The following is a 14909-nucleotide window of genomic DNA, read 5'->3' as shown; positions in this document are numbered from 1 at the left end:
GCCAAAGAACTAAATAGACATTTCTCCAAAGAAGACATACGGATGGCTAACAAACACATGAAAAGATGCTCAACATCACTCATTATTAGAGAAATGCAAATCAAAACCACAATGAGGTACCACTTCACACCAGTCAGAATGGCTGCGATCCAAAAATCTGCAAGCAATAAATGCTGGAGAGGGTGTGGAGAAAAGGGAACCCTCCTACACTGTTGGTGGGAATGCAAACTAGTACAGCCACTATGGAGAACAGTGTGGAGATTCCTTAAAAAATTGCAAATAGAACTACCTTATGACCCAGCAATCCCACTTCTGGGCATACACACCGAGGAAGCCAGAATTGAAAGAGACACATGTACCCCAATGTTCATCGCAGCACTGTTTATAATAGCCAGGACATGGAAACAACCTAGATGTCCATCAGCAGATGAATGGATAAGAAAGCTGTGGTACATATACACAATGGAGTATTACTCAGCCGTTAAAAAGAATTCATTTGAATCAGTTCTGATGAGATGGATGAAACTGGAGCCGATTATACAGAGTGAAGTAAGCCAGAAAGAAAAACACCAATACAGTATACTAACACATATATATGGAATTTAGGAAGATGGCAATGACGACCCTGTATGCAAGACAGGGAAAGAGACACAGATGTGTATAACGGACTTTTGGACTCAGAGGGAGAGGGAGAGGGTGGGATGATTTGGGAGAATGACATTCTAACATGTATACTATCATGTGAATTGAATCGCCAGTCTATGTCTGACGCAGGATGCAGCATGCTTGGGGCTGGTGCATGGGGATGACCCAGAAAGATGTTATGGGGAGGGAGGTGGGAGGGGGGGTTCATGTTTGGGAATGCATGTAAGAATTAAAGATTTTAAAATTTAAAAAATTAAAAAAATAAAAAAAAATAAAAATAAAAAATAAAAAGCAGAGACATTACTTTGCCAACAAAGGTCTGTCTAGTCAAAGTTATGGTTTTTCCAGTAGTTATGTATCCGTTGCGTATGTATGAGTTATGTATGTATGATGTAAGAGTTGGACTATAAAGAAAGCTGAGAGCCAGTGAATTGATGCTTTTGAACTGTGGTGTTAGAGAAGACTCTTGGACTGCAAGGAGATCCAACTAGTCCATCCTAAAGGAAATCAGTCCTGAAAATTCATCGGAAGGACTGATGCTGAAGCTGAAGCTCCAACGCTATGGCCACCTGATTCAAAGAACTGACTCATTTGAAAAGACCCTGATGTTGGGAAAGACAGACTGAAGGCAGAAGGAGAAGGGGACAACAGAGGATGAGGTGGTTGGATGGCATCACCAACTCATAAGACATAAGTTTGAGTAGGTTCTGGGAGTTGGTGATGGACAGTGAAGCCTGCCATGCTGCAGTCCATGGGGTCACAAAGAGTTGGACATGACTGAGCGACTGAACTGAACTGAATAGCCAAAACAGATACATGTTAAAACAACAAAAACTTATCTCCACCAGAAAGCAAGCTTAGGAAAGCATCTATAAAATTTCTACTTTTAAGAAACATAACTTCATGATGAGTCCTCTGTAATAAAGTAGCTACAAAATGTTTACATAATGAGGCAACTTGTCTTATGAGATTACTACCTACAAAGGAGCTAAGAGTTGAGTACCATACTCTCAATACTTTCCTATAGCTAAGTAGCAAACTGCTACAAATTCAACGGCTTTAAAAAAATACCACTTATATGAGGGAGGGGATATATGTATTCATATAGCTGATTCACTTTGTTGTACAGCAGAAACACATTTTTTCAATTAAAAAACATTAATAATTTTTCAGAAGTACCACTTACCAGTGCACAGTTTTGTAAAAGTCCAGCATAGCATGGCTAGGTTTTCTATTTTCAGTATTACAAGGCTGTGATCAAGATGTTGGCCACCTTTTCCAGGAGCAAATTCGGTTCCAAACCCATTGTCATTGCCAGAATTCAGTTCCTTGCAGTTGTAGGACTGAAGTCCCTATTTTCTAGGTAGTGGATGCCAACCTGGGAAGACTCTGCATTTAAAGTGGCTACATGAGGTGGTTTTCAGCCTGGGGGGGAGGTGTGCGGATGCTGGCCTGGGACTCTGGACCCCAGCTCTTCTCCCCTCAAATAAGAGTCCAAGCAAGCCCCCAGCGACCTCAGGGCCTTCAAGCCATGGGTTCTCTGCTTGCAAATGATGCCTACCTGCAGAGCCTGGCCAGGAAGGTCTGCTCCCAGCTCAACCCAAGCCACAGAAGCACAAGTCTGCTGGCAAAACTCGAGTCTCAGAAACTGTTAGGCCCCCAAAAAAGGAAGAAAGGACAGGAGAAAGCGTGGGAGGAGAAGGCTGTGGAGCCGGCAACACCGGCCCCTGCAGAGAAGTCTCAGACCAGGAAGACTGCCTCAGCCACTGCAGATGGCCTGGCCCAGGAGCCAGACTCAGTCTGCCTTGGATGTCCTGCATGAGAAGATACAGAAGTCTGAGGGCCAGGGCAGCGCCAAAGAGCTGTCTCCCTGGCTTTGAAGAAAAGATGGTGGAGAAAGCAGGAGCAGGACCCGAAGAGGAGCAAAAGGAAGGAGAGCAAAGGCGAAGGCAGCCCAGGCCTCGACGGGAACTGAGGCCACAGAGACACCTGTGCCTGGGTTGCTCTTCAATAAGGTGGAGGTGACCGAGGAGCAGCCCGCCAGCAAGAAGCAGGGCCGGAAGTAGAGCAAAAACCAAAACTCACGCCGCTGATGAGCAGGAGCTACTGGCAGCGCCCGCTGGCGCCATGGGCCGGGATGTGGGACCTGGACATGGGCAAGGCCGGGGAATTCAAGGGGAAAAGCGGTAAAAAGAAGATCCGCGACGCCAAACACCTGCTACTGGAGCCCCAAGGCGTCAGGTGCACGAGGGCAAAGCACCGTGGAGAAGATGCCACGTGGCCAGGATGGGCAGAGGTGGGGCAACGCCTAGACAAGGCCCCCAAGAAAGGCCGGATCCTGTCCTGGAGGAGACCAGCCTGGCGTGAGGGCCAGGCAGCCAGACCCCGTCCCTCCACGACCCCAGCCCTGACCCAGGCCAAAAGTGGGCATTTGTCCTGCTTGCCTCTCCCACTTGTGTAGAGGGCTCAGGCTGCACGTGTAAAAGCACCTTCAGATCTGGGGGAGGGGTGACCCAGATCCGGCTTCCAGCCTTCTCTGGTGAGGTGGAAGGCTCCCTGAAGGTTGCGGGGTGGGGGCAGGAAGCAGTGAGGAGAGAGTGGGCATGTGGGAGGCACTTCCCTGGACGGCTTTCCTCTCCCGTGTCCACAGGACCAGCAGCCTTTGTGACTGCTGTGTCAGTCCAAAACTCGGTTGGAAAGGACAAAAATCAACTCCTATAAGGCAGAGCTGAAGATGGAATTGACCGGTGGGTAACTGTAAGTAGGTAGGACCATCCTCAGGTGTGCCTGGAAGTGAATTATTCTATTTGCGGGCTTTCCTAGTGGCTCAGTGGTAAAGAATCCACCTGCCAATACAGGAGCAATGCAGGAAGCCTGGTTTCAACCCCTGGGTTGGGAAGATCCCCTGGAGAAGGTAATGGCTACCCACTCCAGTATTTTTGCCTAGAGAATTCCAGGGACAGAGGAGTCTGATGGGCCACAGTCCATGGGGTCGCAAAAGAGTTGGAGCAATTTAGTGATTAAAACACAACATACAACAGAACCACATTTATCTGTAAGTTGGGTAAAAATTAAAATTTAAGACAAGCATACACATTAAAAATGTCCTAAGATAACTACTACAAGACAGAAACAATGTTACCAAACAATGAAGAAAAATGGAGTGGGATGGACGGTATCAGTCTAGAAGAGAGGAAGAGTAAAACCTAGAACTAACCGAGGATTAGTTCTCGGAGGATGCAGAGTGAGAGGGCAGAGTTAAGTCCAAGCCCACAGGCAATCAGAATGAATGCAGGACAAAACTTGGATGAATTTTATAGTATGTGGATTATATTTCAATAAAACTGTTAATTAGGAAAATGAAATGGTTATGTGATTAGGTCAGGGCCACCTGAATAATCTCTTTCCAGTCACATGCATCATATAGCATGACCTAACATGACCTAACCACAGGAGTAAAATCCATCAAACTCCCAGTCTGGGGAACTAAGCAGAGGAGGCGGTAGGAAATCTTGGAGGCTATCCTAGCACTCTGGTGGGAAGTGATATAGATTGAAAGTAGATGGCCCACATGATACATTGAACAAAAGAAACCAACACGGAAGAGTACATGCTGTTTGATTCCATTTTTATGAAATTCATAATAGGAAAAACTAGCCTGTGCTGCCAGAAATCAAGATAGTGGTGACCCTTATGGTCAAGGAGGGATGGAAATAATAGCACAGCGGAAGAAAGACTTACTCATTCAATAACTACACATTGAACACACCTGCCAGAGGCTAAGTTAAGGGGGTTCTGTGGCAATCAAAATAAGCCTCTGTCTTCATGGAGCTTTAAAAATCTATCAGGGAAGACAGAGACCATTAGAGAAATATCTACCATAAATTGCGATAAACATCACACTGGGGGAAGTGGGAGGTCCTCTGAAAGCATATGGCCGGGGGACCTAAATAGTTTAAGGGCTCCAAAAATGACTTTTAAATGGAGACCTGAATTAGGCAGGCAAATAAGGGAGTAACAGTTAACATAGTGACTTTGGTTGACTGTGAACTGATCATTACTTACCTGTAAGATGTGACTAAGAAAGGCCACGTGGTCTGCCTCTCCAATGTTGTGAGAATGGTCTCAAGGTGAATGGAAACACCAGTCCTGCTCTAAACTGCACTGGTCAAGCAATTGCCTTCTTGCTATGACATTTTGTGCTCTGGATATTCTTCCATAAAATGAACATTGACAAGATAGAGTGACTTGAAAAATAACCACCACATTGACACAGGAGCCTGAGTCCATGTGCAAAGGAATACAGCAGAATGCACAGTGGCTTCTGGCTCAGGCTCTAGAATCAGACTGCCTGAATTGTCATCCCGTCTCCACCACCAGCCACATGACCATGGTCATTTACTGTCTGTAAGCCTCCACTTCATCAACTCTAAAGTAGGGGCAGTATTGCTACAGTGAAGAAATCTTTAGAGGATGGCTTTTTTTTTTTTAATGCTCATTTTATTTTATTTTTATTTTTTTTTAATTTTAAAATCTTTAATTCTTACATGCGTTCCCAAACATGAACCCCCCTCCCACCTCCCTCCCCATAACATCTCTCTGGGTCATCTGCGTGCACCAGCCCCAAGCATGCTGTATCCTGCGTCAGACATAGACTGGCGATTCAATTCTTACATGATAGTATACATGTTAGAATGCCATTCTCCCAAATCATCCCACCCTCTCCCTCTCCCTCTGAGTCCAAAGAGGATGGCTTTTTTAAAGAAAACAGAGGGACTATACAGGTGTCTTGCGGTGGAAGAAGCATAGGTATACAGCACAGTGCTGATAGATTGTAAATGCATTCAAGAACTCCTCTCTGGCCATGCTTTCAGACTCACCAGCCATACCTACTTGTCGCAGCCCAAACACAAAGAACTCTTAAATGCTGGGCATTTGCACATCTCAGTCCTTTCTTCTGGCATGGTTTACCCACCTTTGTTTGCTTGAAGAGCTTCTTTTCATCCTTTAAGTCTCAATTCATGTGTTGCCCCATGGGGGAAGGTTATCCTGACTGCACAAGCCAGAAGTGAATGATCACTTGTCCATACTCTTACAGCACTCTGAATATCTCTAAAGTAACATATATCAAGTTATACCAAAATTGCTTATTCATACATTTATCTCCTCTTTATGAGCCTCTTGAGAGATGAGACCATACACAGAACTTGGCACATAATAGACAGCAAAAAGAGAACTGTTCTTTGAATGAATTGAATGAATGAATACTGATACCTTAAGAGGCTGCGAACTCCTGCCACCAGGTATATTTAAGCAAAGAAGAGACATTTGTTTAGCAAAAATGTGCAGAAACGATTGAAGCATTTGATACTGAACCAGCTAACTACTAAACAGGATCCTCAAGTCCTTGGGGTGAGGTGAAGAAAACTGAGAATCACAAAAGCACAGAGAAGGAGCAGATGTATATTTGGGGAACAGCAAGTGGCTCAGTTTGGGCAAAAGAGGACAGGATGGAGATAGGACTGTAGTGAAAAAAAAAGTGATACACCCCAAATGGCAAAGGAACATCATTTAATAGGGGTACTGTTTAAGAGGAGTGGGGAGACTTCCCTGGTGGTCCAGAGGTTAAGAATTCACCTGTCAATGAGGAAGACACAGGTTAAATTTCGGATTGAGCAAGATCCCACATGCCACAGTGCAATTAATTACTGAACTGAACTGAACAATTAACACCACAGCTACTGAAGCCCTTGTGCCCTAGAGCCCGTGCTCCACAACAAGAGATACCATTGCAATGAGAAGTCCAAGCAATGCAGCTAAAGAGTGGCCCCCGCTCACTGCAAATGGAGGGAAACCATACACAGTAGTGAAGATCCAGTGAAGCCTTAAATAAATAAATATTTTTTTTTAAAAAAAAGAGGAGTAGGCAAGGTAATGTATCCCTCATGGAATGATAAAGCCTACAGGGCCTAACAAGAGCAGGCTGCAGTTCCACAGGCACAACAGAAAAAGAAGTGGAGTTAACAGAATCCTATGAAAGGGAGGTGGCGGGGTGCCTTGATTTGAGTCTTGGCCTAAGTAGAGGAATGGGATTTAGTCACTGTCAAAATCAGGGATGTACAGGAAGAGAGGGGAGGAATAAATATCCAGGCACTTCATCTCCCTCTGCTGTCACCTTCCAGCACCCTACCAGTGCCTATCAAAGGCCACATCCAATGACAAGCCAGACAGCAAGGGAACTGGGAAGGTAATCCATAGAAGGCAGCCTCCCGAATCCCAGCGCAGGACAGAGAAAGAGAAGCAGACTAATGATTTTGGTGGGTAAAGCCAGAGGGGCCACCAGGTGATGCATTTTACCCAGTGAATAGGAAATAGCTCCACCCTATTTCTTGTTTTCTGTTCATAATGAGACTTTTTTTATTAATATTTTCCTGAAATAAAAGAGTTATGACTATCTGAGTCCTTCACTGTTTCCTGATACATAATGCAACAAAGCTTATTAGGTTGAGATTTACTTTTTTCTCCACTGTCTAATTAGAAGCTTAGCACCTCTAAGAGGATTATTTACAAATCATTATCACTGAGCACATGGAGCCTTTAAAGATTTTTGACTCTCACAAACTCCTTGCCAGACTTTTCAAAATTAAGGTGTAGAGGGAAAAAATATCTGAAAAAGGAAAAGGCTGAGTCACCACATACCTAGAAGCCCTTCACCTGCTTATGGCATCAAGTACCTCAGCAGCAGCAGGATTCAGCAAACCCTGACACTTCCTATTTTCAGACTGAAGGAGCAAATGATACAAGGCAGCAATAGCATGTGTGTGAGAGTATGCTCCTCCCACCCACCTGTGCTTGCACACACACACACACACACACACACACACTCATTCTTTCTAACCTGTCATAAAGCAATCCTCTTTTCATGATTAGAGGCTGCATTCATGTTTGACTTCTGAAAATGAATCAAGTGTTCTTGAAAGTCTTGCCTGATTCCTCCACTCCACCAAAACGTCCACTCCCAAGGACAGCAGGAATACCAGTTGGTCAACACTTGGGCTTTTGCTTAGACTCAGGGCTGTGGTGCAGACAGTCAGATGCCCCTCTGTGGAAAACACCAAGGCCAATAAAGGCCAATGAGGTAAGAAACCACATGTACCCTTCAAACAGTAAATAACATTGTGTGGGTTTAATAAATCATTCTGTTATGAATCCAGTACGCAGTATTTATCTTGCTACAAATATGTTTTGTTTCCTGACATCTTTTAAAAGAACAGTTTGATGACAGCGAACACTTTCTTTAATCTTCCTGACAGTTGTACCCAGATCTGTTTTTGATACTGAGAACTGCACAAATAAATTGCCCACATCATATCCTGCTGCAATCTAAATCTCTAATTTAACTATGCTGTTTTCTTGTCTTTCAAACAGACACACTGCAGCTGCCTTCCCAGTGAAGTCCAGTGCAAAGCAGGGGGAGGTGTGCCAAAGAGGCCCGAGAGATGGACATTTCCTCAGTGTAGGTAAGAGAACAGGCTGGAGGCAGGAGAGAGCGGCTGGAGCCCTGTGGATCCACACACTGTGACCATCATTCAGGTAACTGCTCTTTCTTCATCTTCTGAGGGCGTAGTTCTTGGCTGCTGGCTTAACTTTCAGAAAGTACCCCCCTTCTCCAAGCTTCCTGAATCAACTTCTACTTTTGCATCTTCTTTTCTTTAGCAAAAAGGAGTCACCACTGGAAAGCTCTAAGATTCAGAGGAAGTGAGTAAATAGCATTTTTATTTTTCCTTCAGTGGAATATAAGTTCTTCAAAAGAAGAAGAAGAGTACAGGTAATTCATTGTATCTTATCAGTGTATTACCAATCAGAGGAGTGTAAGGTTTCTTATCGAATCAGATTCTGTCTTTGTTGAGAAAGAAGATATGAGGGGTCTGGACTTTTTTGTTTTTCCAACAGAACCTTGTTTTGGTTTGGTTTTGTATGTGTGTGTTTCAAGGAGACATGATTTTCCTGGCTGTGACATGTAATGCTCCATTTTACCAGACTGCATTAAGCAGTTCAGCTTATGACTATAAACAGTCTCTGGCTTTTGTCATTAGGATGAATTGTTCAAGTGTAAGGTACTCAAAGATAATGTCCTCAAGCCATTTAAGCCAAGTTCTTTTATTCTTCATTCGAGTAAACATGTCTTGGATAACTTCTATGAGTTCTGGCATGGACAAGAGTCATTAGAGTCATATTCCAAGTCGAGATGGGTGCTAATCTCCTCTTCTTACCCTACCTATTAATAATATCACAGGCTAGAGACACAGCTGGCCAGGGTCTCACCTATATGATCTATAACAGGGAAAGCTAACTGGCATTAAGGCATGTGGGAGAAACCATAAAGCACAGCATTTATACACAGTGATGCTGAACTTGGTCTGGGTTCAGTTCCCACATCTGCCACCTTTTAGGTCAAATAGGATAAACAGCTTAACCTGAGAGTAATAAATACGAAGGACTTAGATGAGGACTTCAGTTCAGTTCAGTCGCTCAGTCATGTTCAACTCTTTGCAACCCCATGAATCGCAGCACGCCAGGCCTCCCTGTCCAACACCATCTCCTGGAGTTCACTCAGACTCACGTCCATCGAGTCAGTGATGCCATCCAGCCATCTCATCCTCGGTCATCCCCTTCTCCTCCTGCCCTCAATCTCTCTCAGCATCAGAGTCTTTTCCAATGAGTCAACTCTTCTCATGAGGTGGCCAAAGTACTGGAGTTTCAGCTTTAGCATCAGTCCTTCCAAAGAACTCCCAGGGCTGATCTCCTTCAGAATGGACTGGTTGGATCTCCTTGCAGTCCAAGGGACTCTCAAGAGTCTTCTCCAACACCACACTTCAAAAGCATCAATTCTTTGGCACTCAGCCTTCTTCACAGTCCAACTCTCACATCCATACATGACCACAGGAAAAACCATAGCCTTGACTAGACGGACATTAGTCAGCAAAGTAATGTCTCTGCTTTTGAATATGCTATCTAGGTTGGTCATAACTTTTCTTCCAAGGAGTAAGCATCTTTTAATTTCATGGCTGCAGTCACCATCTACAGTGATTTTGGAGCTCAAAAAGATAAAGTCTGACACTGTTTCCACTGTTTCCCCATCTATTTCCCATGGAGTGATGGGACCAGAGGCCATGATCTTCGTTTTCTGAATGTTGAGCTTTAGGCCAACTTTTTCACTCTCCTCTTTCACTTTCATCAAGAGGCTCTTTAGTTCCTCTTCACTTTCTGCCATAAGGGTGGTGTCATCTGCATGTCTGAGGTTATTGATATTTCTCCTGGCAATCTTGATTCCAGCTTGTGTTTCTTCCAGTCCAGCGTTTCTCATGATGTACTCTGCATAGAAGTTAAATAAGCAGGGTGACAATATACAGCCTTGACGTACTCCTTTTCCTATTTGGAACCAGTCTGTTGTTCCACATCCAGTTCTAACTGTTGCTTCCTGACCTGCATACAGATTTCTCAAGAGGCAGGTTAGGTGGTCTGGTATTCCCATCTCTTTCAGAATTTTCCACAGTTTATTGTGATCCACATAGTCAAAGGCTTTGGCATGGTCAATAAAGCAGAAGTAGATGTTTTTCTGGAATTCTCTTGCTTTTTCCATGATCCAGCGAATGTTGGCAATTTGATCTCTGGTTCCTCTGCCTTTTCTAAAACCAGCTTGAACATCAGGGAGTTCATGGTTCACGTATTGCTGAAGGCTGGCTTGGAGAATTTTGAGCATTACTTTACTAGCATGTGAGATGAGTGCAATAGTATGTGGTAAATACTATACTAAATGTTAATAATTTTTAGGACTCTGGCTTTAACCAGGCTCGGTCACCATCAAGAGGAATGATTAGGGATCAAGGCCTAGCCTTCCTCCTACTGAAGTGGCCGAGTCATCCCCTACCTTTTTCACCAGGTCCAGCAGTGCCACCGCAGTGACATAAACGTCCTTCACCACCGTCCTCCCCAGCCTCTCAGCGCTGTCCCACCACTCTCCTGGGCTGACCCTGTTGTTCTCACAAATATAAGGAAAGATTCTCTCTCCACTCTTGTTACATCTCTACCAGATTGCTGAATGTGACCCTGCTCTCTTTTTTTAGTAAATCTCCTATAAAGGGTAGTTTCACCTTTTTAGTCTCCTGTAGGACAGTCTTTCAAATAACATGATAAAAGTTACCCCCTGAGTTGTCAGAAAACATTTGGGTGACAACTCCAATAACCTATTCAAAAAGTTCCTTCCCAGTGATTACAAAATACTGTTCCAAGCAAGGAGTTAAATCATCTTGGTCTGTGCCTAAATGTCAGTATCATTACACTTTATGTTTGCTGCCCCACAGCAATACACACACACGCATGCACGCGCACACACACACACACACACACACACACATACACACACACAGAGTCTTGCATCATACCTTATTGGATATTTTTAGGTCTTCCCTGGTGGCTCAGAGGTTAAAGCATCTGCCTGCAATGTGGGAGACCTGGGTTCAGTCCCTGGGTTGGGAAGATCCCCTGAAGGAAATGGTAACCCACTCCAGTATTCTTGCCTGGAGAATCCCATGGATGGAGGAGCCTGGTAGGCTACAGTCCACAGGGTCACAAAGAGTCGGACACGACTGAGCTACTTCACTTTCACTTTCTAAGGACTGATCAACAAATTCTCTTTACAATATTCTCAGGGAACCGATCAAGTTCACATGCAAAAGAGATCTGAAGCATGTTTGGTGCATGCTGAGGCTCTTGATATTATAGATTGGTTGGTATTATATATTAGCCCCTTTCTAAGGCTATATATTAGGTTTCCTCAACTCTTTTTCTTTCCTGATGTTTCCATGTTAGTGTTTCTTAAACTGTGGTCAAGGACCATTGACATCAAAGTCATCTGACTTATTAAAAACAATTTCCCCACATCAGCTGAGCCAGGGTCTCTTGGAGGAAGACTCAAATGCTTAAAGTTCCACAAGCTGTTCCTTCTATGCACTCTAAATAAAGTTTGAGAACTTCTGTTCTACATCATTTTGAAATACACATTGTTTTGAAACAAGCATTATGTATTTATCTGACCAGTTACACTCTTAACATAAAACTTTGTATTCCATCCTTTGTTATTTAAAATATGCTCTTGCTATGGCAAGGGTAAAAAACATCTGCAAGGCAGGACAGCCACTGGTCTCAGGAATAAATGAAATCAAGTCAGTTTTCTTCCTTTAAGATAAAAGGATTGGCATAAATATAAAACAAAGCCTGTAACAGGAAGTCCCAACAGCCTAGGGGTAGCCTAGTTGTTGCTGGATGAGCTTTTCAGTCAGTGAGACTAGGGTTTAAATTCCAGGAAGGATACTAACTAGCTGTGTGACCTTTACTTTTCTTAATGTCTGTTTTGGTTTTCTCACCTGTAAAATTTTAGATAATAATACTGACCTCATAGATTTGTTACAAGAATGAAGTGAGAAAAAGGTAGGTAAGGCACTTGGTATAGTACATAATAAGCATGTTAGAACAGTTATCATTTCCAAATGAGAATTATTCCTGATGGATTCTCAAATAAAGCAGACAGCTCTCATCTGAATAAAATCTTCAAGATGGTTAGTGAACTACTGGCCAGATGCTATCTTTCCTCTTTTCCAGATATCTAGAAATCTCAAAAGTGTCTTTTGCAAAGCACCAAAGAGCAGGACAAACAAGGCAAAAGAGTCAGATATTCTACCAGACTACTCCAGCCCTAGAGAAGAGTCTAGGGAAAGCATGGCAAAACCAGTGTATAAGATGAAGCTTTCAAAGGTGGGGCAGATTCACTCAACAAAATAGTTCTAGGACACGTGTCAGGCGCAGTTCCAAGCTGAGAATACAGCATAGAACAAAACAAACAAAAGCTTTTCCCTTGTGGGGTTCATACTCTAGTGCAGGGAAGCACACAATAACTCAATTAATAAAATGTACACTATGTCTGATAGTGAAATGTGCTTTGAGAAAAATCAAGCAAAAAATAGGAATAGGGACTTCCTTAAGGAACAAGTGGTCAGGACTCTGCACTTGCACTGCTGAGGGAGAACTAAGATCCCACAAGCCCCACAGTGTGGCCAAAATAAAGTAAATGTGGCGCTACAAAAAATAGGGATAAGCAGAACCAGGGTAGGTAATAGTTAGTCATAGTGAAGCAGAAACACCTATGCATTACCCCCTCAGTGTCATCTCCCTTTGCCCTAAATCCACACGTGAAAGGTGACCACTTCATTAATTAATACTCAGCAACTATTTTCTGAAAAAGGATATGCCTCAAGAGGAAACCAAAATCTTTGAAAATAAAGCAACCTTTACACACCTGTTTCAACTGGGTAGAATTAGTATCTGGCACATTTAAACAGTAAATCATTGTTGCAGAAATCAGTAGCTCAGCAAATAAATGGAAGGATTACCACCTTTCAGGAAGGATGACTCCAGCTCCATCCACAGAGCCAGGCTGCTCTCTGTAATGATCACAACCTCCATAATAAACAACAAAAACATGAGCCTGATTGCTCACTAATCCTTGGTATTCTCCCAAGCACTTTATATGGATTATCTCATTGGAACCTTTCAACGATACTGGAGATTCAGGGGAGGAATTGCCCAGTACAGGCCTGTGGATACCATCTCTGTTGAGTAGTGTCCTTCCTGCTGAGAAGTGCAAATCCTTCTTAGTCAATAAGTCAGGTCCTAAGTAGACTTCAGAGCAATGATTATGATTATCAATCAATAAGGATTATCAAATTATTAAACACAGGTATTCCCATTTGCCAACCCAGCTGCCCGTGTCTTCTCAGCAACTCACTGTTTCTGATAACCATCCAGTCCAGACTAGAACTTTTTAATGTCTTTTCTCTTTCAGTCATTCTACTGGTGTTATCCAGCACTCACTATATACAAAGCTTGAGATGCAGTCAGAGGTCCCTTCCCTCCAGGAATCTATAATCAGATCCTGAAAGAAGGCTCAACCCCATAGAGCAGTGGTCCCCCAACCTCCGGGATCTAATGCCTGAAGATGTGAGGTGGAGCTGATGTAATAGTAATAGAAATAAAGTACACAATAAATGAAATGTACTGAATCACCCCAAAACCATCACCCCCACCTGCAGTCAGAGGAAACCAGTTCCTGGTATCAAAAAAATTGGGGGCCACTGCTTTAGCAGAATGAAACAAAGCAAAGCAATGTGTTTGCCCTGGGGTGCACACAACAGGTGTAAGAGGGGACTGAAGACTTTGATTTATACCTTCGGAGGCTAATTCTGATTTCTGGTATGGAGAACCATTGGAAGAAGCAAGGACAGAGATAACTGTGAGTCAGAAAGGGTGGTCACACGCCTCAGAGAGACAAGCGAGGTGTGCTTTGGCTACACCAAAGACCCAAAACAGGGCCACAGATGAGCACATGGGCAGCTTCTTTCTGAGGAAAGCCAGTCACTGACAAGGCCAGAAGAGTCTGTGCCTGCCCTGCTGGACCCCACTGTGAAGAGTTAAAGCTGAAAATCAGTGCTGAATTACAGGTCATGCGACCAAACACCCAAACCATAATTAAGAAAGGGAGAATTGGATTTACCAGGAAAAACAAATTGCCTACGAATGTAGTGCTGTAAGCAGTTCTGGGAACAAACAGTGCCCAGTTTATTTTTTTCCAGTGTTTTAAAAGGAAAGAGACAACAATTAGGGAGGAAGTAGAGGTACCAGTGCAGGGGCACAGAGGAGCAGGTCTAAAAGGAGGGGCCTTAGGACCCTGCGCCACACGTGGTCCAAGTTGGATGCCAATCTAGCTCTCTTGCTTCTCTGCTTAAACCCACCAGAAGCCTCCCACTCTCCTTTAAACAGAGCCCCAGCTCCTTCACCTGACCCGTCCTTCACCAACTCCTTCAAAGACTTGCAAAACGTGATGCTTCCCTTGGCTTCATCTCACCATTCCCCTCTTCCCTTCATCTATTCTGAACTGCCCTCAAGTCTTCCCAGGTGTTTCAATCCCGACTTCCATTAGGTCATCACATGGAACACTTTTCCCCTGTCCATCTTCATCAGACTGCCACCTACTTATTCTTCAGAGCTCAGCTTAAATACCATTTACACAAAAAAGCTTTCCTTACCCTGGTTGAGGTTAGGTCCCTTTGCTCTGTTCACATAATTCCCAATATTTCCTCTCTCATAATATTCATCAACTTTGTAATCATTATTGATTATGAGTCTTTGCTACTAAATAGTAAACTTCA

At 43.6% G+C, this 14909-nt stretch overlaps 1 pseudogene; it reads left to right on the top strand.

Annotated features, from left to right (window-relative positions):
• Nucleotides 1–2176: 2176 nt before the first annotated feature.
• Nucleotides 2177–2711, top strand: LOC138429254 (surfeit locus protein 6 pseudogene; annotated as a pseudogene).
• The last annotated feature ends 12198 nt before the right edge of the window (nt 2712–14909 follow it).

This window comes from Ovis canadensis, chromosome 1 (genome assembly GCF_042477335.2).
Source record: "Ovis canadensis isolate MfBH-ARS-UI-01 breed Bighorn chromosome 1, ARS-UI_OviCan_v2, whole genome shotgun sequence".
Lineage (NCBI taxonomy): Eukaryota > Metazoa > Chordata > Mammalia > Artiodactyla > Bovidae > Ovis > Ovis canadensis.
This window is presented reverse-complemented; position numbering and strand designations above follow the sequence as displayed.